The sequence below is a fragment of the Rhipicephalus sanguineus genome, chromosome 1 (assembly GCF_013339695.2).
Source record: "Rhipicephalus sanguineus isolate Rsan-2018 chromosome 1, BIME_Rsan_1.4, whole genome shotgun sequence".
NCBI classification, from domain to species: domain Eukaryota; kingdom Metazoa; phylum Arthropoda; class Arachnida; order Ixodida; family Ixodidae; genus Rhipicephalus; species Rhipicephalus sanguineus.
Window position 1 is genome coordinate 62,028,388 of NC_051176.1, and position 13,070 is coordinate 62,041,457.

At 47.9% G+C, this 13,070-nt stretch overlaps 1 pseudogene; it reads left to right on the forward strand.

The window, feature by feature from the left end:
* The first annotated feature begins 833 nt into the window (after positions 1-833).
* LOC125758948 (putative nuclease HARBI1) lies at positions 834-1,562 on the forward strand (annotated as a pseudogene).
* The last annotated feature ends 11,508 nt before the right edge of the window (positions 1,563-13,070 follow it).

Sequence of the window (13,070 nt, forward strand, 5' to 3'; positions counted from 1 at the left end):
CTTTGTCCCTGGCTTCACGCAGACGGCACCCCTGGGCTGACCCACCCAGGGGAAATCGGCGGTCGCTTTTTCCTATCCCCCTCTCTGATCTTTCACTTTCCTATCTTCTTTCCTCGCTCTCCTGTCTCCTACTCTCTTCAGTTACTTCCCAGTTTTCTTATGGTTAATTCCATTAGCAGATTCGGAGCACTTCCGGTAGCAGTTTTTCTGCTCCATTCGGAGCAACCCTGTTCCATTGGCAGATTGAGAGTGCTCCCTGTATGTTTCATTGGCAGATCCGGAGCGGCCCCGCCACGAAATCCACTCAACGGAGCAACTCTCTCTAGTCCGCGAAAAGCGGCGGATTCAACCGGAAGTCGCAAGCGCCCCGCGCGTGCGAAGTGCGTGGCGTACCACGTGATCGACCAACGCGCTGTCAAAGCGCGCCCGTTCACTCCGCGTGCCGTGAAGGGAAGTCGCGTCTCGGAAGAAAAGCGAGTGGTCCGTCGCAGCGTCAACTTGCGCTTTTGCTGCTCCCCGAGAGCAATGATTCGAGCTCTAGTTCTGGATCGACCAGTGAGGACTCAAGCGATGAAGAACCTTTGGAAGCTGGCGTATACGAACACGTTTTCGACATCATGTTTCGGCCGCCGGACAAGAAACCGAAAGTTGAGTATTTCGTCGACGACGTCGTCCGCCAGTACTCGGATGAACAGGTAAATATTAACGTAACCGTTTCGGAAGTTCGCATTTTAACACTCTTTACTTTTGCTGGCGAAATGCAGTTCCGAATGCAGTTCAGGTTGTCTCGGCGTGTTGCCACCGAACTGATAGCAGGCTTCGCGTCTTCTACGATGTGCCCGACAGACAATCACGGCGGCAAGGCTGCGAAGTCTGCGGAGACTCACATTTTGTCCTTCATTTGGTAAGTAATTTGGTGAGTAATTGTTATTGCTGTCTCTTCTTAAATTCGTCCTGCGAAATTGGGCACTAAAGTGTGCCCCATGATCTCCTTACTGCGCAGGTATGCAGCCAACGAAACATGCATGCGGGATTTGGCCGACAGTTTCGACCTGGCTGAAAGTACTGTACACAGGGTACTGCAAAGAGTGGCAGACTACCTGTGTACGCTAGGTCCAACTGTCCTCACATTTCCCCGTGACCTGGAGAAGCTGTCCAGAGATTTCGCGAAAGCATGTTCACCTAACTCTTAACGCTTGAAAATAGACTGACGAACTGTTGGTCCTTTTTCTGCAGGTGTCCGGTGTGCCTGGTGTCGTTGGGTGCATAGACGGTTGCTACATCTCCATCCAGTGCCCCGAAAACAAGATAGCTTCGACCTACGTCAACAGACACCACTTCCTCTCAATGACATTGCAGGCTGTGTGTGACAACAAGAGGCGATTCAGTGACGTGCTCGTTGAAAGCTCGAGCAAGATACACAATTCCCGTGTCTTTCGCCTGTCCTCGCTTGCCAAAAAATCCCAGGGATGTGCCAAGGTAATAGGTATCACATCCTAGGTGACGCAGCATACCCTCTAAGGGCGTACTTACTTACCCCTTACAGGGTTATGGAGCACTAACAAAACAGAACAAAAGTTCAATGCAAAATTCTTGGCAACCCGCGTGCTGATTGAAAACTCGTTTGGGATCCTGAAGAAATGCTTCCGCCAGCTTATGTACCTGGAGCTGCGGACTGTCACTTGGCTAAATGCGTTTATGCTTGCTTGTTGCATCTTGCATAATCTGTGCATCGACACAGGCGACGAACTGCTCGATGACAGTGATGAAGAGGAGGCTAACGACGATGTACCATGGTCCAAGTGCACAGACAGCGATGAATGAGAAGAGGACACTGAAGAAGACGCAGCACTACGTAAGCTCGGCGAGCTGAAGCGAGAGAAAGTGTTCAAAAATGTTTGGGGGACAATGAAAAATCCCCAAATGACTTCCTGCTGCTTCGATATCATGGAAGTCCACCATTAGTAGCTGCTCCGTCGATATAGGCACTTGTTCTATGGGGGAAAATAAACGCAAGCTTTACAGATATCATTCGCTTGTACACTCTGGTCGCTTCTTTTGTTCTTGTTTTTCATTTCCACTGTCATTTGATTCATTTTTTGTATAAAAATATGCCTCTGCAAATACTGTGTATGAATGTATGTACACAGCGTGATGTTAATATACATAATATAACTGAAAAAGATCCTCTTGGAAAGCAGCAACAAGGTGCGCGTTAAAGACCACCCGATGGTAAAAATTTCCGGAGCCCTGCTCTATACGGCGTCTCTCATAACAAAATCGTGGTTTCGGGACAATAACCTCCCCTCCCCCCCAAAAAACAGCAAGAAGAGAAGCGTTTATTTTCGACGTTTCAGCAGGTCGATAAAAGTGCCCCAAAAGTTTAAGGCTGTAAATGGCCGCCTAAAAGCGCCTCGCTTACGGCTTGTGTGCAAGTACCCTGTCACTCGCACGTGTGCGTAGAAATTACACACCTCTTTCTACGTACACGTGCGAACTGCTTGTGAGACCCACAGGCCATGTGTACTTAGAACTTGCACACCTATTTCTACGCACATTTGAGGCCCGCAGGCCATGTGTACTCAGAAATTGCACACCCTTCACATATATATTTTCTTGCAACTCCTATCATTGTCTCAGGCGCTTCCCGCTATAATCGTTCAGCGGATCGCTATATGTGTAAATGAATAAATAAATAAAACGTACGTATTTTCCGAATATCTATCACTATTAAACCAAGCTCGTAAAGAGACTGTTATCTGTCCGTAGCAAACTTTTTTGTGGCGAATCCCCACCCCAGGCTCCGAAACAAACCATTGTTTAATAAAATCAGTTCTTCTCCTGTGCATAAAATCAGTTTATTTACTTTCACTCGTCATTGTAATCCGCACTTATGCCAAGGGCACGGCTCAGCAGTGCCATTTTCTCATTATGCTGCCTCGCCCTGTCTTGCCGGCTTTCTTCTCTGTTTTTTTTCTTCGTGTCGTGCTACTCTCTGCGCTTCCTTCTGGGCTTGCAGCTGCTTCATTTCTTCAAGGAAAAATTTCATGTCTTGCAGTCTAGGTGTGGAAGGACGCGGTAGCCTTGTTTTTTTTTTGTTTTTCAGCAGTGTTTGACTGACCACTCGATGAAGTACTTTGACTGCTCTGCGAGCTTTGCGTTTCTTCATCCGGCGTCTCCTCCACCTCTTCTGACGAACGTCCTTTTCTGCTGGACATGCTCCCGGTATCTTTTCTCGAAATGACGCCATGGCCATCTCGCAACTCCTCTGGTTGGAGGCTGTCGTCTTGACCGGCTATCTTTGCCAGCTCCTTGTCGTATGCCACGTCGCTGGGTGAATTTCCAGACTTCTTATTATCAGTAGTTGCCGATGTTTCGCGCCTGATTACAGTCTTAAATTGGCTGCAGCACTGCTCACCGGTCCTTGTTATCTCCATCGTTTTGTTAAGATTTTCAGTGATGCGGGCAAACATTTCTTTTTTTTATTTCTAAATTTTGTCATGGGTCCCACCTATGCGAAATCTTGCCCGTAATAGTCAAGCATCAACTTCGTTTTGCCCGCCGTCCATTCGCAGGCTGCACCTGAAAATTTTGAAACGACAATTAGATATGCCATATCAGAAATAGCGGCAAATGGGCAGCTGGTTCTTTGGCTTGCTCCACTGGCTTCATGCTGCTGTGGAACGTTCACACTGCTTCCAGGATCTGAGACTCAAAACAGAGATCCAAATTTCATTCCTCAACAAGGAAAGACTACGAGGAGGACAGGTAAAAGCTGTAAGAACAGATTCCCTAGTACACAAGGTCCCATAAAGAGAGAACAATATGAGTTACAGAACGTCACTACAAAAAGAAGATTATAAAGCAGGTATAAAGAGAGAAAAGCGGATATAACGAGACTACGCACCACGTGCGGTTAGACCCATCTTCTTTTTACTGCTAATAATTACACAGTTCATTAGTAACCCGAAAAACTGCACCTGTGTTTATTTCAACGAACTTGAAGGACAAATAATACAGCATCTTTTTTGACGAACTATTTGTATTTTTCACTGGGATATCAAGCGAAGTAAGTGACTCATGAATAATCATTAATGGCTCGTTTTTTTTTTTCCAAGCACTTGCAAATGACAAAAGAACCAATCAGCTTCGGTAAAAATAATGTTACCAGCGATTTATAGAGTAAACATGTCAGCAAGGAAAATCAAACTTAAAATATGGGGTTCAGTTATGTTGCTAGCGGTTATTCAACAAACGACGTAAAAGAGACTTCAAATTAGGACAATAGGCATCCATGCTACCGTTCCATGAACTTCACACACGGCGGCAGCATGCAATGCGAAATACTGCGTGAGCACGCACAGAGCAGGACATATGCGAGAAAGTATATGTTTTTACAATGGCCAAATCCACTCACCTGCCGTGGTGGCACATGCCCGTTTCACGATCGACGAGAGAAGGACGCGTACACCCGCTGTCACTTCCATCTGAGCACAGAAGGCAAATATTTAGAACCAAACTTCCAAGTACAGCTGACGCGCGAGATCAAACCGAACAGGTTAAGAATCGAAAACGGCGCTTACGCGGGGAATGCTGGGTGCTTCCGGAAGCGGATGTGAGATAGCGCCCCCTGCCGTTTGCTCCAGCGAGAGCGCCTGTGTCCCATTGGTAGATTCCCACCGGAGTGGATTGCTCTACTCCGCCGGAGTGGAGTGCTCCGGCGCACTCCACTCCGAATCCGGGAGTGGAATTCACCATTAGGCGGCCTGGGTTAACCCTGTGCAACTAGCCATTCTCGGTCTATGCGCATTTGGTTATAGTAGCGGTGTACGGCTGCCGTCTGCATGTTTTCAGCAGCATGAATCTTGTAGCCTCCCTGTGTTGGGCTCCGTGGTGTGTGGCCGCCATCGCTGCCGAATCGAACTCCAGTAACATGCATAGAGCGTGTCCTCTAATCAGTGATCGCACCACTTCAAAGCGCGTACGCACCGAAGAACTCACATTTCTCCCCCCCCCCCCCCAGCCGACCAAAAGAAGTATTCCCCCACTATCATGTTGTACACAGTGAGAACAGTAACAAAAGAGCTAGAACCATGTCCCATTTCATAGTATCCAGATCACTTACAGACACCTTAGGTGCTGGCTCTAATGTCACGAAAATGGCCAGCGGAGACCTCCTCCTTGATTTACATGACAAGATCCAGTTTGACAAACTAAAGGACCTGCGAACTTTCCTCGACATTCCTATAACAGTAAGTCCCCATAGATCCATGAACTGCGCTCGTGAAGTCGTATCGGACGCAGATCTTCTTGAACTTACAGAGACCGAACTTCTCGAAGGCTGGAAGGATCAGCACGTGACAAATGGAAAACAAATCGTCATCCGAAGAAACAATTAGGAAATTCCCACTAAACACCTAATACTGACCTTTGCCACAAGCGAACTACCAAAGACCATAGATACAAGGGTACACAAAGACAAATATCAGGCCATACATTCCAACCCCTCGCAGATGTTTCCAATGCCAAAGATTTGGCCACGTCTCTCTAAGCTGCCGAGGTCGGCCTACCTCTGCGAAATGTGGTGTCCAAGGCCATGCCTCGGACACCTGTAATGCAACCCCACACTGCGTGAATTGCGACGGCGACCACGCCGCGTATTCACGTTCTTGCCCAAACTGGAAAAAGGAAAAATATATTATATCAGTGAAGGTACGCGAAAACATCTCATTCAATGAAGCACGAAGAAGGTGTTCGGCCTTTCACTGTCCAACCTATGCTGATGCGGCGCGTCAGGGGGCAGCGTCGCATCGGCCACCGTCACTGCTCCGGCCCACGCAAGGTGAGCCATCGGCCGTGGCGGCTGCCCCCGTGGTGACAGCAGTCATGTCTGCTCCACCTGCCCAGCCAGAGATCCCGGCGACTCTAGGGTCATCGGGTCTCACGACCACGCCTAGCCAGGCGAGGTCGGAAAAACAAGCGAACAGCTCGCGTACGCGGCCGTCCAGTGCCTCACACGAGGCAATGGACACAACTTCGGTAACCCTGGTGCCAAAAGAGCGGCGTAGCTCCTTGGAGCGCGCTAAGAAAACAAAAAAAGCCGATAACAGGGCCCGCCTACGGCTCTGTTACTTAAGTTCCAACTTTCCGTTTGAACAACAGCTACTTCCCTTTCGTACACACAGCACTACTTTACTTCCATTATGAAAACTGAAATCATACATGGAACGTCAGAGGAATCATTAGAAATGTCGACGACGTCCAAGAACTATTGCACAAGCATTCACCAAAAGTGCTGTGTGTACAAGAAACACACTTAAAATCCAAATACACCAACATCCTACGCAGTTACATTATTTCCCGAAAGGACCGGGAGGATGCCATGGCGTCATCCGGTGGTATAGCCGTTGTAGTAAATCAAGGAATAGCATGTACACGCTTACCCTAAAAAGACAGGGCGTGCAATCATGGCGTGCAAACACGGGTTCGCCTATTCCATGGGCATGCACAGATAAGTTTTCGTGCCTTTCTTTTCAGCCGTTGTGCATCTGTTCATTTGTTAGTCGGCGTATGTGGTGTCCTGACTTGTTTCTTGTGTACCAACTAGCTCAGCTCTCTGTTATTCTACACACTTACCACTCCAAACGTCCCTTGAGGCAGTGGCTCTCGAGCAGTTCTTTTGAACAAACTTGTCACCATTTGCTCTCTTTATATACCTCCGCATCATCCACTGAATAAACATGAGTTCCAGTCCTTAATAGATGAACTTCCAGAACCGTATCTGGTCCTTGGGGGCTCTAATGCACATAGTAGTCTATGGGGTGACTCTCGTTGCGATGCGCGAGGTCGTCATATTGAACAATTCCTTTTCGCTTCCGGTGCATGCCTCTTGAATCAAAAGGAGCCAACATAATACCTACTCGCGCATAGACCTTAGCATAGCATCTCCATCACTTCTACCCCTACTCAAATGGAAAGTCATTAATAATCCTTACGGAAGAGACCACTTTCCCATAGTTCTGAGCACACCAATAGCGAATGAATGTCCTCCGCAGGTTCCCAAATGGCGAATTGAAAACGCAGATTGGGAAGTTTCGCAATGTGGCTCTCTTAAGTTGGACCGACATGTGTGCTTTTAGCGTAGATGAAGCTGAAGAATACTTTACAGCTTTTTTTAATGATGCGGCAATGAAGTGTATCCCACAAACAACTGGACTGCCCGGCAAAAGACGTGTGCCGTGGTGGAACAATGAATGTCGAAATGCGCGCAAAAAACAAACCAAAGCATGGAGGCTGCTTCGGGACTTTGCGACAGCCGAGAATCTTGACAGTTTTAAGAACATAAAGTCTCAAGGCAGGAGAACGCACCGACAGGCAAGAAGGGAAAGTTGGCAGAAGTTTTTATCGGGCATTAATTCATATACACAGGAGGCCAAAGTCTGGAACATGGTTAGCGGGGTAGCAGGCCGACAAGCACATCTACTTCATCTGGTAAGCACACAAGGCGACTGCTTGGAAGACCAGGCGAACTTCCTAGGCGCACAGTTCGAACAGTTGTCGAGCTCGTCGCACTATAGTGAAGGTTTCCAAAGATACAAAACAAGAATAGAAAAACAGACACTACAGCGTAAATCCACAAAGCACGAAGCATACAATGAACGTTTTTGCATAGCTGAGCTACAAGCATCGCTGAACTGCTGCAATAATTCCGCCCCGGGCTCCGACCGTGTTGCATATGAAATGTTGAAACTACTGCCATCTGAAACACAAAAATCTTCCCTTTTCCTGTATAATGCTGTTTGATTTTCCGGCGAGATCCCCTCGGCCTGGAATGAAGCCATTATTATTACGATTCTAAAAGAGGGCGAGGACCCATCCTCTGTTGCGAGCTACAGGCCCACTGCGCTAACAAGCTGCCTCTGTAAACACATAGCGTAGGGTTGCGCGAAAGAACAAGGACGAAGGTAAGTGGACAGGACGGGCGCCCGTCCTGTCCACTTACCTTCGTCCTTGTTCTTTCGCGCAACCCTACGCTATGTGTTCACCTGTGCACCAACTAGCCCAAATGAGAGCTTTACTGCCTCTGTAAACTTTTTGAAAAGATGATAAACCGCCGACCTATACATTTCCTCGAAGCAAAGAAATCACTTGTCTCATACCAGTGCGGTTTTCGAGAGGCACAAATTCGCGACGCTTTTGTCCACAAGCAATTCTTTCTTTCGGTGTTCCTCGATATGGAAAAGGCCTACGACACCACATCGCGCTTTGGCACACTGCGAGGCCTCTCATACTTAGGTGTCCGAGGAAAGATGCTGACCATAATCGAAAGCTATTCGTCCAATCGCACGTTCCGTCCCGAAAATTTGTCCAGGAAACTGGAGTGCCGCAAGGTGGTGTCCTGAGTTGCACACCTTTTGATGCGAAGCAGCTCTTTGACTAGCCTGTGTAACGCTGTCCTTCCGTGCGTCCGTACGAATGCGCCGCAACGCGCTCCCCTAGCCGCAGGTATGGGAGCGGTGCCAAGTAGGTTACGCCGCAGCTGCGCGTTGACGTCACGCTCCCCTCGCAGTGCGCGCTGACGTCACTCTCTCCCTCGCCTGCTGCGCGCTCGTCGCAGCGCCCGCAGCTACCGCCTCGTCCGTTCGCCCGCAACACCTACCGCTACGCCGCTCGCTCCGCTACCGCGACCGCCGCTCGCTACACTGCCGAATGGTCGGTTCACGCGCAATAAACCTGACGCGCGTCTAACGTACGCGTTGAAACATGTCTGTACGTGTCACCTCTCTCTCGCTTCAACTTCGACGTGGAATGTCTGCAGGAACCTCTCAGCATGCACTTCACCGACCACAAGACCGTGGTAGTCAAGGCGAAACGCGCGCCAGCTCCGGTCCAGCGCCCGTGTCCACTCTGAAGAACAACGAGACCTACGCCAGCCATCGCTTAAACGAATCTTCCAGCGCTCACCGCAGCATCCGCGTTAGCGCCGTTCATGCCGTGCGGCATAAATCTCTTCTTCTATCACTCCCCCATCCCTGCCCCCTGTACAGGGTGTTATGCCAAACTGGTTAACATCCCTGTCTTTCCTCTCTCCCGTTTTCCTTCCTTCTTCATCCCGTGACGCCACCCGTGCGCAACGCTGCTGCTTCGCATCCCATCAGGGTTCCCTTTGGGAAGCTGGTGTTAATTTTTATTATAAAAATGAATTCGCTACGTCTATGCATTCCACAAAATATGTTTTATTGCACATATGACGACGACGTGCAGATCGGTTATAAATCGTGGAACATCTCAGTGTGTGAGCGGCAGGTTCAGTTGGGCTTGAACAAGGTCTCTAAATGGGCAGATGAGAATGAGTTTACACTGAATGCACAAAAAAGCACTTGCGTCCTATTCTCCCGAAAGAGAGGCCTCCATCCCGATCCAGACATTGACCTACATGGTCAGCGTCTGTCGGTAAAAACGGAGCACAAGCTCCTAGTGCTAATTCTAGACACGAAACTTACGTTTATATAACACATTAAGTACATAAAAACAAGTGAATAAAAACCATGAATATTCTAAAGGTACTGTCACGCACTACGGGGGGCAGTGACAAGAAGTGTCTGTTGACTCTCCATAAAAGCCTCATACGCACGCGTCTAGATTATGGGGCAATAATTTGGCAGTCAGCGACACCAAGCGCGTTGAAGATGCTTGACCCTGTCCACCACTCGGGCATTCGTCTTTCTACGGGCGCTTTTCGCACCAGCCCCGTGGAAAGCCTCTACGCCGAATCAAACGAATGGTCGCTGCACATGCAGCGATCTTACATGTTTTTATACACTATCTCAAAGTGAACGCAGACAAGGAAACTCCACACACTCGTTAATTAATAATTTATCCAGTTCTGCGCTTTTCGACCACCGTCATTTGGTGAGACAGCCCTACTCACTTCGCGTGAGGGGCTTAGCTGAGGAAACGGGTTTGTCACTTTTCGAACACTCTCTAATGGCTCCCGCTGCACCACTACCGCCGTGGCGGTGGTAGCTTATAGATTGCAATGTATTAGTGAAAACTTGAAAAGCGCGAACGACGAAGACGAAACACAAACAATAGGACTTGCGCTTTTCAAGTTTTCACTAATGATGGACCAACTCGCCCAAACCAAGGTTTTGTTGCAATGTATCTCTCGTGGAAGTAATGAAACACGCGCCTATTGCACACATTCGTACATACTTCCTCGAACTGCAGCACAAATACACTTTTTCCAGAATTCTTTACAGACGCCTCAAAATCCAATACTTCTGTGTCCTACGCAGCCTTGGTCCATCCTCTTCCGATTCCGCTATTCTGCACCCTAATTCAAGTATCTTCACAGCAGAAGCTTACGCGATACCTGTGGCCGTTCAACACATTAAACAATTAAAACTACAAAAGGCACTTATATACACGGATTCCTTAAGCGTGGTAAAAGCATTAAAACGTTGCAAAAACACAAAAATGCTGTACTTGTCTCGCTATACTCTCTTTTATGCACGATCTACACACTCGAGACACATGTCTTAGTGTGCTGGGTGCCAGGGCACCGCGAGATTCAAGGCAACGTGTTGGCGGACCAGCTAGCAGCATCCGCTCACGAAAACAGTCCCACTACATCCATAGCTATTCCCCCACTAGACCTAAAACCCTTCCTCAAAAGAAAGCTCCGGGCCTTTTGGCAGAGCACATGGGATATGCAGACACAAAATAAATTACACGTTTTCAAACCACATCTGGGTAATTGGCCGCAAGTATTGAAGTCACGCCACACAGAAGTTACACTCTGCAGACTTAGGATTTGTCACACATGCAGTACACACACACACTTTCTGTCCGGTGGCGATTCGCCTTTGTGTGAAAAGTGTGGTCAACCACTCACCGTCCTTCACGTTCTAATCCAGTGCAAGGAACTAGACGTTATCAGAAAAAAGCACTTTTCATTTCCCTACTGACTGCAATTTCCACTTCATCCTTCAATGTTCATCGGTAGGGATCCGCTTTTTTACATATCAGTCACTGTCTGCTTTTTCAAGCGATGTACACAGGCGTCCACTGTTAAAGGGAACATCGGAGCGTGTGGCGGCAGCTCGGCGCCACCGCCGGCCAGCGGCTGCAACGAGTTTCGCGCAGGCGCAGTGCACGCTGTGAGTCGTGCTCTTTCGTCGTCTGCTGCCGTCTGCTTCCGCGCTGCGAATCGTCGCGAAGCGAACAGCTGACGCGACGAAAGAGCACTGGGCACGGTGCTCACTGCGTCTGCGCGAATCTTGTTGCAGCCGACGGCCGGCGGTGGCGCCGAGATGCCGCCACACGCTCCGATGTTCCCTTTAACAGTGGACGCCTGTGTACATAGTTTTCATGTCATATCAAGGCGATCCGTAGCACGGCCTACAATACATTAAAAATAGCACTTGCCTCGCGGCTTTTGGACTCAAGGGCGTTGACAAGGCATTCGTGCTGATGTTGAAGTTGAAGTTTATTGCCACATAGTTACAAAAACATGTATACACAGCAAGGATAGTGGGATAAAAGCTGCATATAGGCAGCTTGACTGCTCACATTTTCATGGTTTTATTCTTACGACCACTTGTCATTCATTTTCACTGCACACATTTCACGTGACTCTCATGATTTTATTATATATATATATATATATATATATATATATATATATATATATATATATATATATATATATATATATATATATATATATATATAATGTTTTACCCGCCTTTAGCGCAAGGAATTTTAGGGCCCCTATACAGCTACTGACCACAATCATCGTTCACATTCTTTGGTCTTGAATTGGCGCTCTTTGGCCACCAAATGGCCATTGTGCCATTAAACACCACATATTGTCATCATCATCAAAGAGGCTGTCTTCGTGGATTGCTTGAAGGCAGCCCTGAGAGGTCCTCAAGTATTGTGTCCCAGTTCATGGATCGTGCGAAGCGTGTACCTCCTGACATCGACATCAGCCCCAATGCAGTCTGGCTTGCAGCTCTCAAGCCAACAAGTTCACTGGCACTCACATGAGTAGCTCAGAACCATTTTGCCTTTCTTGCAAAATGGTAACACAAAATGCTTCTTTAGAGGACCACCCACATGCATGCTTCGGGCACATGACCACAAAAGACCGCACACTGCAACTGAATCCTCATGGTATATTTGTGTGGCTTTGAAGAAGATCTATCTACATAGTCAGATGCAGAACATGAAAGCAGGAGAGGCCTCACCAAAATTACTGAAGCGCGACTACTGATTGCCTCTCTGACTAAAGGTCTTCAAGTTCCGTAGACGGTGTGCGACATTGAACCACTTTCACGATTCGCACTGGTATAATGTCTCATTGCTTATGTGCCAGTTCCATAGTTTTTTACAGTACTTTTACAATCGTGGCCTGTCGGCAATACAGAGAAGGGCAGGCACATCAGCCACGCAACATGATCTAGGTGACATAAAGGCATACATAGCGCATCATCACAATAACAAAAAGAAATAAGCGTAATGGAGATAGTGTAACAAGGAATGAAAAGAAGCATTCCGCAATACATTATAAAGTGGCTTCGATCCTTACACATACTAAATAAAGCACGAGAGCACAGGCAAAAAGTAAGTCTGTGAGCAAGCAGCTACTCATAATCTGACATTTCATTTTGTCCATCCCTCCGAATGAGGGGTCGCCTGTAGTTATATAGGATTGCGCGCGTTGTAAAACAGCGTCGGCTAAACCAATCATATTAAATGGAAACGGTGTGTCCAGGATATGGAAATCCTTAATTCTGCGAATGACTCCTTCTCTGTGCACCAGAACACTGGCCACTGTCTTTGTTTCCTCCATATCTTTTTCGCTCATCTAAGCCTCACCAGCAATCCTGAATGACGGCATGTGGCGAGACACACCTAAAGTCAGCAAATCATCAATCGTAGAGCCCTTGTCCACCACAGCTGCATGCTCTGGCTTTAAGAGATCAAGGCCACTTGACTGCTGCAAAATTGCCCTGCCCCTAGTCCGTTCACCATACAATTTGAAAACGAAGGAAATGCTACAG